Raw genomic sequence first — 14,170 nt, 5'->3', positions numbered from 1 at the left:
TGAAACTTCTGTGTCCATTCAGAGCACTCCTGGACAAATGAAGCTCACAGAGAGTATGAGGCTATTGTACAGTGCAGCCTGAGTTATTGAGTCATCTTAATTGTGCAGTATCATGCATATTTGATCCCTTCCTCTGTAGCCTTGGACACTGTATAAATCCTCCGAGCCCAGATGGCCAGATGCCATGGCACATAGGATTAACCACCGTTTGCTCTGCATCATAATCACTGACTGGAGTCTGTCACTCAGTGCACAAAATATTTACAAACCATATTTCCATCCCATAATGCATCTGGGATAAATCGTACCTTTCTTTCCCAGTCGCACGGGGGCTTTCAAGTAAGCTGTGACCTGAATACACTCGACTAAACCATCCATGGTGTGACCTATCTCATAAAAGTTCAGATGAAAGTCATGTTGATGCACAAGCTGAAAAGAGGCCATGCCACCCACCTGCAGAGATCACTGCCTCACCTCACGCTTCCAGCTGACAGCAGAGGGAAAAATCTCCCACTTTTAAATTTAAGATAAGAGGATTTTAAATATTCATGCAGCCTGTATTATTACGGCCCCACAATCCCCCACTCTAAATTTTTAAATTTCTCATTTTAAAGCATCCTCTCTCCCCTCGCCCCAATCTTTCACTGTATGAATGCAGTCATTACACGCTGGAGTTTGTTGCATTATGAGACAAAAAGCTGTTTAAAGTGAGTCTCGAAGGGGGACATGCACTCTACTGAATGTGCCTTTAAAGGATTTTATCAATCAATTGAGCGTGATGACTCAACTCTGATTTAGAGCATTGTTGCTGTGAGCCAAGCCAAGCTCATGAGTGCTGTAACAAACGTGCATTGATCAATTTTTCATTGCATTGGCTATTCTCAACATAAAACATTTAATTAGCCAACACACCAGCAACAACAAACAGCAATCCTTTATTTAGGCTACAGATGTTATATAATCACAGGTAATTCTTTGAAGTGGTTTCATCAAAAATAGTTGTGTTTTACTCATGACACATGTCGCCCCTTGATAATGTGGAACATGCTCTTTTTTCATTCTTATTATCAACCTTATATAAATGTCATAGCAAGCAAACCGATCATAATTAATGGCAGGTTAGGTTTCATTTTAGTTTTGCATATTCATCTTCTTGGGATTGGGAGAGGCAGGGTGCAAACTGTCTAGATATTATTCGGTCTGTGCACACTAGATATTGGTACTGTTTGGTTTCACTGGGAAAAATGTATATTTGAAAGGCACTCTTATTAATCGCTCCTGCTTGAGACACCCTGACACTGAAAACTCTAGCTGTTCCTAAAAAAAAAAAAAAACATCCTGAAAACAGTGGGAATTACTTTTCAGATTTTGTCACTCATGAGTTTGAGTGTATAAAACATCAGGACAGAGCCGAGCTCCAGTGACACTGTGAGTGTGCCGCTGCAGATACTTCAGAGCCGGGAGGTCAGGAAGCAGATTGCACCTGGCCTTCACAGGTTTAAACTGAAAAAAAAAAAAAAAAAATGTGAATAAAACCTGGCAGTGAGTCCAGTTTGCATCGGGGTGTTGTGTGAATCTTTAACCCATCAACATGTTTTCTAGCTGGAGTTGCTTCACAGATTTTTCTCATAGCAGATGAATCTTCATAAAAACATTTTTCCCCTGGCAATTATTTACAGCTGCCTGCCTACTATTTGGGATGGGAAATTATTGGCATAATGGCAAAGTGTTGTTCAGCTCCTCACAAAAGCATCTGTGGCCAGTTCGAGGAGAAACGAGGCTGGAAGAGTTGTGAGACATGGATTTCTCCTGACCTTGCGGTTAATGAAACCCTTTCTGTGCCTTTGTCAGTTTTAACTGGGAGACGGTGACATGCAACACGCTGGGGCTGCCGCCTGGCTCCTGCAGCCACCATCTCACCTCCCTGAGCAGCATACTGAGTTGTCACTATCAAAAAAACCTCTGTTTCTCAAGCGCATTCAGTTTGGTAGATATATTTGTGGCACAGCAGGAAAAATCTATCCTTGTTGTCATACCCAGGCAGTAAGAAATTTCTTTCTCTATAACCAGTTTGACAAAGTTTGATTCAACTCTAAATGGAAAAAGGGAAAAAAAAAAGAAAAGGTTCATATGTTTTTGAAAAAGGCCTCTTATGTTTCCCAAACATTTCAATATGTACGTGAGCAGAGAGTCATTTCTGGCTGGTGTGAGACTAACGTTTCTTTGAAACCTCCTGAAATTGTGGCAGTTGCCAATGTGTGTGGTGGGGGAGCGGGGGACTAGGGCAAACTATCTTAAAAAAAAAAAAAAAGAGGCTGCATCAAGTATTTGTCAACCTGTCCCTCATTATTTTCACTGAACTGGAAAATAAGTTGCCAGCCAATGATGCAGAGCCTGAGATAATGCCTGGGTTTTAAAACAAGCTATCTGAACCAGGTCTCTCCATGACGCCGATGACTGAATCATGCGCCGTCTCAAAGTGTTTTCTCATGAAGCTCCCCAGGCAATTGTCAGTTTTTCAAGGAGGATTGAAACGATTGCCATAGAGAAAATGTCATTATTTGACTGACAGTAAATGTAATCCTATTTCATTTGTTTTCATGCCTCAAAAGGCAGATTACACATTTTGTATACACTGACTGACACAGCAAATCAGTTCTTTGTAGCAGCAGTTCATCGCGCGTCTTCAGAGTTTGTGTTGATTTAGAAGGAGTCACCTCGACTGGAGTCAAGTTTTTCAGTTCCAGCATTCCCTTAATTTTTTTTTCTTTACATTTAATGATATTCTTATGGCACCATTTTTGTTCATTTCTTCTTTTGGGGCTGGACTCTGTCGAGCTGAGAGGAACACACTGAAGTTTTATGTATAACCTTTTTATTTTATGAATTGTTTGTTATACTTGAATCTTCATGCTGACAAATAATGTGACAAGTCTGGATTTGGAAATGTTTACCCAAATGTGTATGAAGGTCGTCTAGCCACCAGGGGTGTAGTTGTACATTTATAGACTCTAGATCACTGGAATGATATATATGGCTTTAAGTGGCATTGATATATCTATATAATATATAAATATATATTGATATTTGTCCAGAAATGAAAAAAAAAAAATATTCACGTACTTTAATTACTTTAAACGCTTACATTGTGTATAGCACGTATGCAAGTCCATTTTCATCATGTTTGATGTAATTTTGTAGCAGTGGTTTGATACTAATAAATGGCAGTCAATGATGGAACTGTTGATCTGTGTCTGTGTTGACTTGAACAAACCTTAACGATAAATAAAACTGTCATACTTTCATATGCATTCGAGAGAGAGAGAGAGAGAGAGAGAGAGAGGTTTGAATGAGCATGCTCGCCTCTGCAGTCGTGCTGGAGAAGTATAATTTATTCATAACAACATGTTACTGGTTAAAAATATCCATGTCGTCAATTTAATGAGAAGATACTCTGTGATTTCCTGCCAGCAGCTCCTGACTAGCAGCAAAATACTGAGTTCACTTATGCATTTAAAACCAAACTTGTGATTCATTAGTTTGAAACATACAGTCTGTTTTCAGCGTTTGGCAGCTGTGAATCCTATGTTTTCTTTCAGTGTCGTTGCAGTTGTCACATAAATCTTTGAAAATTGATTGCAGACGCATGATGCGTTGTAGGTAAGTAATTGCATGTACCTTAATCTGACCGTCGTTTGTTTAAGTGACAAGCAAATTATCAAACTGCTCTTATGCGCACGAGCTGTGAAGGCTCCACTTGGGTTTTTACATCTAAACTTGTAGTCATAATGAGGATTTCCTGGTGGTGTTCAGCATGTAGCTCAGTAGTTAGCTCACATAATCATTTATCTCAAAGCAAGTCTAAACTACAGCCTCACAGAGCTGCTGGCAAGGCTCCACGCTTTCAGCTTTGATATTGGTCAAAAAACAGCTGAAGGACAAAATCAAACTACAACCAAAACGGCTCCATTTCACATTTAACATTTGTGTAATCTCTGTGTGAGTCCTTGGTTGGCACAAGGGGCTAAAACCTCAGTTATTTGTACACAGTGTTTAATAACCCAGCCAAATTTTGAGCTGTACTTCGGCACTAAACTTTAATAAGCTGTGGTCTTTCCTCAGTACTTTTACTTAACAAGTAACAAGTCATTTGCACAGCAACTCACGTTGCTTTTAGTTATTTCCTTCTTTCTTTTTTTTTTAAGAATGCCTGATATTGATATTGGAAATAAATGAAACAAATTCTGACAGTATTTCCAGTCAGGCATTGAACATACTGCTGCCAGGACTCTGTTCAGGCTTCATGAGATGCTCCTTCACTGAAAACAGTGGTGTAAAAAAAAGGAACTCATCCTTACTGTTGGCTGGGTGAATAAAACAACGAGAGAAAGCAGTTTTTTTGCAGCCTAACAACTCGTTTACAAGTACGACAAAAGCAAAAAGCACCCTAAAAATAGCTAGTAATAAATTTATTTTCCATTTTTTTTCTTGCAGCTTCTTTTGTTTAATTATGCCTATATTTCCTGTGTGATTATCATAACTAAAACATCTTGATTTTATTTGGGGAAAAAAGCATCAGCGCTGTCTGTAAATTTATGTGATTATTTGTTTGATATTAATGGAATTGAAAAGTCATCTGGAACAATTGGGATTTTTTTTTTCTAAGAACTGATTCCTAAATGTGACTCATGTAATCAGCTCCCTTAATTATACAACACACTGCAGATTACAAAAAAGCTGAAAATATTGTAGTTCCCTTCTTTAGTTTCATTTAATTAGTTTCGAAACAGTAGCTCTGTAAAATTGTTGAGTGGATCTAATTATTGGCGTACTCAACATTCGTCACTCAAATCAAGTGGCCACAGATACATGTCGTGCATGCTGTTGAAAATAGACAGTTTTTCACGTCTTGTTGAAGCCGGTCTTTTACTTATTCAACTGTCTTTCAGACAAAAAGAGATCTGTCCTGGTCCGTCAGTATCTGAATCATACCCGAGTGTTCCCAAGCACTTTTGTGTAACAGTATTATGTGGGAGGCGCTGACGAATGATGTGTCTGTGCAGATAGGGAGGCTTCAGATCCGAGAACATTAATATATGAAGGAAGCGTGCTTGGGAGGACACGTTTTTGAAGCAGCTTCAAAATGCCAACTTTGGCTAGCTGAACATTGCAGAGGCAAAATTTATAAGGCGAATTATTAACTTTTGTTTGTCCTGACCGGATCTGGATGTACTTCGCCACCATGACAGTTCTTTCTCTTTTAACCAGCCCATCTAAAAGCCAGTCAACTCCAGCAATAGGGGACTTGATGCGATGACAAATGGTTAAATGCATCAGAATTATCAACTGGAACCCAAAATGTGAGGAATGATTCCTGTGGGAAGAGAGTGAGTGGAAGCTGCTCTCCACTCTAATTTCCCCCCCGCCCACTAACTTGTTTCTTCTTCTTGGCAGGCCTGTGTTTGAGTGCTAGAGAGCACTGATGAACTCCACCGCACACTAAAGTGTCCCAATAATTAAAGTCCACAACGATTGTCAAGATAAGGCACCACACAACAATAAGCTCCGTAAAATTCAACAGACTTAAACATTTGATTGCATCGTCTAATTGCACGTTCTTTGCAGTTCTCACAGCCTGGACAATTTTTTTTTCTTTCTTTCTTTCCTTTTTTTTCCACACTTTTTCGATGACTCCCCCCTCTCACCTGAAGAGACAGCTGAGGCAAGAGCAGACTCTGTGGCTCTGGAGAGAATATGCCAAATACGAAGAGATGGAGTTTATCATCCAGAACTACTCTGCCCAGAGATGGAACAATAAGTGACAGCGGTTGAAGCCAGCGGAGAAGAATTGGTAAAGTATTTGTGAAATGAAAGTCAGAATAATGAGACCTGTGTCTCAGGGCGGATGCCTGCTCTAACGCAGCAATTAGGACAAGTATGACAAGCTCGATGGCCATTTGCTTGATGTTATTCCTTCAAATTTTGTCACTTGAGAAGACAGATTGTAAGAACAAATCCTTGTTGCTTTGCAGTTTCTTCTTCAAATATCCTTGCAGATGATGTGCAAATTGCTCTGTTTCCTAAAAGAAGTGTGCAATTTGACGCGGTAACTGTGAGACGGCAGAATTCTGCTTCATCTCATAAAGAGGAATTGTTGCTAATGAACACGTGCCTGTGTTATCAACATTAAAGACCTCACAGTACAAAATGACAAGTTTCCTCATACTCGTTTGATCTGTGACTTCAGAAACCCACATTTTTATTCTTTTTCTTGAAACCAGCACCATTTATCAATTCAGACTCCAAACAATGATGGAACCAACTCCAGGTCAGCATGTGGGCTTCAGCCCAAAAACTGGACTATTTGATTGATCCCAAAAGGCAAAACAATTTTTTCTTCCTCTTCTTCTTTTGATTCCTTTGGTGTTGCTGTTCACATTTTTTCCAAAAGATCCAGTGTGATCTGCCTGAATTTACTGGCATGCTCAGTAAATTAAATGATTTAATTACTTGTACATATTTAATGTTTCCTTATCTTAGGAGTAGCGTGCTGGATCTGGTGTAATATCACATTTGCAGCCTTCAATCTGTCGATAAATCTGTGCTCCTCTGATCACAGAGACAGAATTCTTTTCCAGCTGTGCTTGCAGTGACCGGTGGGAAAAAGGGGAGAATGAATATGAAAGATGACTCCAGCAACAACCTCGTTTCTGTTACAGCTTAAATTTATTGATGCTGACCAGATTGTGTTTCCTAATGTTTCCCTGAGAAGCCTGAGCCCCCACTAATCTTGGTGCCTGTGGAAACACACTTGATACTTTCAAGAATCAAATTTAATATCAACACATTACAATACTATTGCAATACCAATACTTCATAAAATGCTGAATCGACAGGAAGCTAATTTCATGTTTCCTTTTTGAAAACTGAAAATGTGTGTTTGTTAGATCTTTCGTTAACATATGCATTCAGCCTCGAACCAGATAACCTTGTAACACCAGCTTGACTCCAAAAGAAGGAAAGCTGCAATAATAATAATAATAATAATACTAATAATAATAATAATAATATAATAATAATAATAATAATAATAATAATGATAATAATGATAATAATACTAAATAAGCTAGACAAAGAAGGAAAGCTGCAATAATATTGCATGTGATAAGTGTGAATGTTAATTTGTAAACTTAAATGTGAGTCCTTAAGTAGACACATTATGTATTGAAAGTACTAATATTGCCTTCCTCTGCATTCCACTATTCTATTTAATTCCTCTCAGTCATCATAGTCACATGAAAAAAAAGATGGATAAGTACAAATGGCATAAGTGAGCTGCAGGCGAAGTGGTCATCAGGCTCATTTTCTTCAGAATTAGCAAAGCACTTTGCCAATTTACATCGCAGAAGATGAACCAGCAGATGTTACTTACGGTTATTTCTCAGGGACTTTTTTCAGTCTCTCCAGGAAATTGTGATGCTGCAATTTCAACAATGAATTTAAAATTCAAACAGTCTCCCATGAACCTTGGAATTTTGTGAAGTTGCAGTGATCTGAAAAAAAATTGCAAAGTTGCGCAGAATTGAAGGAGACTGGTTGAATTTAAATAAATTGCTGAAATTGCAGCACCGCAACCTCCAGGGGGGCCTGTTTTGTTGTTAATTGCATGGAAACCAACCTCCAGCCGCCGCCTACCCTCCACCAGACAATAGGAGGAAGGACTCCAGGCACCGTGTATGGAGGGAAACATGCCACCAAGCTTACAAATAAAAAGGAATCTGTTTTTGAACAGATGGACTTTAGTCATCGCATGTCTTGCAAAGGAGATCTGTCCCAGTAAAACCTGAGGAGGTTATTAGTATGTGTTTTATGCATTAAAATGGGAGACTCATTGAGCGAGAACTGTTTGTGCATGTACACAGAGAAAGTATACACGTGTTAGCACATAGTATTTATATGTTAATTCCCGGCAGGAGAAAAGGCTGCTTCTTGAGAGGGTTTAAACTGGTGCGCATGTAATATTGACTTGTAAATGAATCCACAATCATTTCCTCACTGTGTGCTGTCTGAAGCATCACACCAGCAGAACACAGCAGTACCCAGAGGAAAATGTCAGTGCTCACAACACTCCTTGTCTCATTAGAAATGAAGCCGCTTCTTCCTTGAGATGACTGAAATCTGACCTGTTTCTCATAAACACCCCCTCAGGACTGATGAAGTGCAAAAGAAAAAGTATGTCTAAGGCAAATTATCCTGTCCAATTTGAGAAAAACGCTAGGAAAACAGGAGAAAAGAGAGAAATTGAGTAAAAGGTTTGATGCGGCTGGAGTTCAAACGTAAAATTTGGTGCTTGGAGCATATATACTCTTGTCGTATGAACCCTGTCCACTTGGATATTGAGTTATTCATCACATCCCCCAGATTTCCCTTCGCCCCTCTTTGGAAGAGAGTCATCTTTATCTTTTTTTCAGGTGAACCGCACGGCTGTCTTTGCTGCAGTCACCCACAACAGACAACCAACTTGGTTGGTCAGTGGAGGGCATCAACCCAAGCCCCCGACCACCACCACCACCCTCCCCACTACCCCAACCCCCAAGATCCACACCATTGGTTTACCACTCTGTTTCTCCGGTGCTTCTTTTCCGAATCTGTTTTTGTGACGTTCACGTCTGTGCTCTGAGAGACCCACCAGCAGGCACCTTGATGCACACTTTATCAAGCATTCAACAACTGTTCGAGCAATTTGAGAGAAATTGAAGTTTACAAGTGGATCTTCAACTTAATGAAATTCTGACAACAGATAAAATACTCATTAAAACCCAAATTTGAGCAGAGACAAATATCTGATATGAACGTTTCTCAAGCAGGAGCTGATCAATTCAGACTAACCAGCTCAATCAGTTTTATTTAGGAGAGAAAGAAAAAGCATTTCTAAATCTTGATCTGAGATGAGATTGAGGATGTTTGTCAGCAGCTGAATTTAAGAATATTGAGAAAATGGTCAAAAACTCAAACTGATGTTAAACTGAGTTCATTCATGTCCCTGAGACATCAGCTTCATCAAAGTGAGGATCTTGTTTTAAATTTTTCTTTCCTTTAAGGCGAGTGAATCATCTGAATTGATTAATAGGTTCAGACACAGTCACTGATTCTGGAGGCTCTGCATGCTTTTTTAAATGTAGAAAACACATAATCACTGGGATAAAAAAAAACATGTTTCTGAGCATAATTCAGGTAGAAATAGTGAGCTTCTATAAATATAAAGGAAAAGAATATATACCAACCAATCATCCTCTTTGCCACTTTATTCAATTCAGAGTTGTGGGCGCTGTATCTGATTCCAGCTGACTATGGGTGAAAGTAGGGTACAGCCTGTGCAGGTCACCCATCAGTCACAGAGCAAACACAGAGAGACAGACACACACATTCACGTTCACACCTACCAATCAGTTTTACAGTCAACAATTCACTTCAAACAAATGTTTTTGGACTGTAGGAGGAGAAGAAATGCCTGGAAAAACAACAAGATACCCAAACAGAAACAGCCTGAAGCTCAACCCGGACTCAAACCAGGGACCTTCTTACCGTGAGTCCAAAGTGGTAAAATCACAGCGCAGCCTGAAAATGCATTATATCTCTTTAATTTGACATCAACTGTATGACACAGTGAAAACTGTGCAACACTGTGATTAAAACATGCATATTGTCATGAGTATATGCTGTGTTTTTCCACAGCTCAATCCATCTTGATAAAATGATATGGGTGCATTGTTTCTGCGCTCAACACGGGCTGATTATAGCCACTATATTACACCACATCAGAGAAGTACTGCATGCTTCTGTAATAAACACACAATCAGCACATGCTGATACAGTTTAATGAAGATGTAGTAAAACTGAAATGCACACAGTCATCCCGCCATATAGTAAGCTTGTCGCTGTCATCAAAAGTGGGCTTGCAGCTGCCTTCCTGAGATGAAAACAAATGAAACACTTTGAGGCTGAGCTGATTCCCCTCCCGTTCTGCAAGTCCATCTGTCACTCCTAGCGACTTATTCCGAGCAAGAGTGCTTTCCTGCATGACCTCCATCATGAGGCACAAGATGAACGAGGTGGGTCTGGTCTCTGTCCTCTGTCTTCTCTGTGCCAAGGCAGCAGGAGCTCCGAAGCAGTGAGAACACCTGCAAACTGAGAGTAATGAGGCAGCAGGACACGGGCCGCCCATCCTCCCTCTACTAATCAATCCTGCTGGCCATTAAGGGAACCAAGGAGAACTGAAGCTAGTTAGAGAAAGTTGCATTCATACCTCAGTGCAGCATCGCCTGCATCTGCAGCGTCTATCAGATGGTCACTACTTGTTATACTGCTCAATTAACCTCATCTGCTGTAGTCAGATCTCCTGTTGGCTCATTTTGACTTCCTGCCACAATTTTTTATCCATTAAGGATAAAAGTCACTTCATTTGAGCTCTTCCTTTTAGGCCAATTTAACCTTCATTGAAGCCACAAACACATCTTTTCTTGACGTGATGGCTGAGTTCTCCCCATCAGTACAATTAGAGAATTTTTAAAAGCATTTAGTCTATTATTATTGTTATTATTATTATTATTATTATTATTATTATTATTATTATTATTATTATTGCTATGCCAAATCTCTCACTTTTTGTTAATAATCACAAGATGTTACACAGCTCTGTCTGAAAAGATCCTTTTTAGCACCCTCGGGCAGTAAATGCTGTCACTCAGATAGATAGATAGATAGATAGATAGATAGATAGATAGATAGATAGATAGATAGATAGAGATCTAAAGGGGCCATTTTTCAGGAGCTCCCTCTCCAGCAAAACTAGTAAGCATGGCTAATGGAAGTTTAATCAGCAACAAGAGAGGACAGCAGGCCTAATGCTACAAATGATAAATAGAAGAAAGATGCAAATGGTATTTATTTTAGACAGGCCGAGCTGACAAGCCTGATAATGCCTCTTCATGCAGCTTCTCCCTGAAGCTTCCTTTTGATAGCTCAGAAGTGGTATGCACCATATTTCACAGTCTATCATTTATGCAATAAATTGTGTTATTCATAGATTTTTTTTTTTTTTTTGTCTCCCCCCCACACCCCAACCCCACCCCAAAATGTTTCCTGTCAGTGGAGTCGGTGCATCACAGAAGAGGTCCTCAATTATAAAAAAGATATGTAAATTATGCCATAATAATCGGAAAAAAAAAAGAAAGAAAATGACAGCATTTGAAAACGTGAAATCAGCAACCTCAAATTTTAACATGCACACATATTGTCAGGAAAATACACATCTTTTTAGTTGATTTTCATTGCTGTGTGTTTGTCAGGGATCATAACTGAGCTCAAAAGCAGACAACGTCCACAGGTGTAAAAGTTCAAGGAGTTTTATTATGAAATTCTCATCTTTTCACAAACCAGATGAAGTGATCAGAGGATAATAAACAGGCAGTCGTCCAGTCCAAGAGCAAGCGTCCAAAAACACATGAAGACACATCGGAAACAAGGCATGTAGGTACTGAGATGATCTGAGAACAGACACGAGGGAAGAAGCTTTACACAAGACACAGGTGAATCAGATCAGAAACAATCACGCATAAACACACAAAAGGAGAGCAAATGATAGACAAGCGTGCAGCGATGGAGACAAGAAAGGGTGAGTACGAAAAAACAAACAAAAGGAAAGGATGACGCAGGTACACAGCAAATTTTCCAGTGTTGAATTAACTCTGAAAGTGTTAAAGAGTGGTCTCATATATACACTGTTGTAGTGTTAAAATCTCAACACTGCCCAGTGTTAATTCTGTAATGCTGACACTCTGTGGAGTTATATTAATATTCCTCTCTGTTGGCCAGTGTTCCTATTTCACTCTATGCAGTGTTAATTCTTAGAATGAACACTTTAAAGTGTATATCTTAACACCTAGATTTAACACTACAACCAGTGTATATATGAGACCACTCTTTAAACATTTTCAGAGTTAATTCAACACTGGAAATTTGCAGTGTAGGACAGGTAGACTTGCACACAGAGACCTGGCAATGTTATGGTTTCCTCTTGTTGATCAAAATTGAGGTATACTCACCTGATAAAATATTTAGTTACAGTCTGTCGTTCCCCTATGCAATAGATATGAAATATGAAGCTGCGCTGAAACACAAAGCCTGACTGAAACTGTAGATCAACCCCTGACGTGCATGACCGGCATTCAGTTTATTCATGTTAGCGCAAAAGACAAGATCTAGATGCATCATACAAGAATTTAGTTTTTCCATCTCCTAAAAGAATGCATAATATGTTTTTAACAATCTGCACATATTGCAGTGAGATTTTTAATGAGATGATGCCTTTGCTGCTCTCGCATGGCAAAGATTTTATATCTTATCTCGCCACAATCCCACTCTGGATTTCCCAGCTGAAAAAGCTAATTTGGCTGGTATTCTCAGCTGGTGACATTTAGATTTTAATTACATACATTCAGAGGTGAGTTTCAGATAGACAAAAGTATTAGTACTTTTTTATATATATATTTGAGCATCAAAATGTTCATTTCAAATGCTGTGCCTGAAATTAATTTGATGGGATAAGTGGTCCAGGTTTTATCGAGCGTTAAGTTTAATCATTTCAACCCTGAACAAAGTAATCTTATTCATAAGCAGATAAAAAAAAAAAAAAAAATGCCTGGCTGACATGTGACTGCAGATTTTGCTTTAACCACTTAAACTGCTCTGTAGGGTTTTGTAAAAAATAACCTCATTTTTATACAAATGTTTCTTACAAAAATGTTGACTGAATCCTGAAAGTTTATCACACATCTTCAATGCACACCTTTTCTCCCCAAAGCCTGAAAACTCTTGCTTTGAAATAACTAAATATTGTTAGCTACACATTTGTTTTAGTAGGAAACAGTCTTTTTTTTTTTCTTGCCTTGCTAAAGCATTTTTTCTTCAGATGCATTGCCACTAGCTGCAGATCAGTGGCATTGTAAGTATGACTATGAGCTGCATCAAGAAAGCTGTAGAGGGAGGCGCTTTCTTAGATAAACTGCTTCATAGAGCTATTAGACTCCAGGAAATCCACAGGGTGCCTTTAAAGTACCGGAGTAACGAAAAAACTGTGAACAATGTATATCTGTTTTGCATGACAACCTCACATTAAAAGCCACCCTGTGTGCGCAACTTCAATAATTTGAACATGAGGCAATGTTTTCCTGCACAATTGTAAAACTGAATCTGTAAAGTGTTTAAATCTAGTTTGTTTACTGTCTTGTTCTATTAAACAGCACATCTTGACACGTCCCTGCTACTTGTGGAGGGAGGAGTAACCAGGGACCTGAACAACAACAGCACACAGATTTGAAATGTTCCCCAGCAATATCTGTTTGAAGTCACTTTTGAAGTCACTTTTGAATAATTGTTTCTATGAAATTACGGCGATAAGGGGAGGTAAATGTTAAAATGTTCTTTGTGGTGCATATAGTCCGGCTGGACAGTAAGCTTGGAATAGAACAACAACAATAAAAAACAATAATGTCACTTCCAAGTATAAATACAATGAATGGATGATGCTAAATGAAAAGAAGTTTATTTCCAGTATGTGAATAATGTTTTTTCAAAAGTGTCCAGCTGGTAAATCCTGACAAGGGTCTTGAATAGTTATTTACAAAGAAAATCATTTGAGTTGCACCTGGTCGGAGATTAAACATGTCAGATGGATGAAACTAAAAGCATTTATTTTCTCACATAGATCTTATCTAGTGAAACACAGCATCATAACTGTCATACACAGAAAAAAAACAGGCTTTGTTTTGATGTGAGACTTTAGATTGTGTTAATTAATCCAATCTCACAGGATCCCCAAAGCTTCCATTTCCCATTAGATTTCAACATGTCAAAGGAAGTCATGATGAAGCACTTTCTAGAATCTAAGACAGACACAGCAGACTACACGTTGCTCATGTTTTGCGTGCCCCTGCTTTTGTACAATTGAGAGAGTTTGGGTATTCATAGATATCTGACTTCTCTATAATGTTCTGGCAAGTCAGAGATCGGATCACTTTCTTAGAAGCAATTTTCAGATCTCAAAGATCTCAGTGCACCAAACCTTGACAGTGTCCAGTGTACACCATAAATGCTTTCTGCATGACAGGAG

Source organism: Salarias fasciatus, chromosome 23 (genome assembly GCF_902148845.1).
Source record: "Salarias fasciatus chromosome 23, fSalaFa1.1, whole genome shotgun sequence".
NCBI lineage: Eukaryota > Metazoa > Chordata > Actinopteri > Blenniiformes > Blenniidae > Salarias > Salarias fasciatus.
This window is presented reverse-complemented; position numbering follows the sequence as displayed.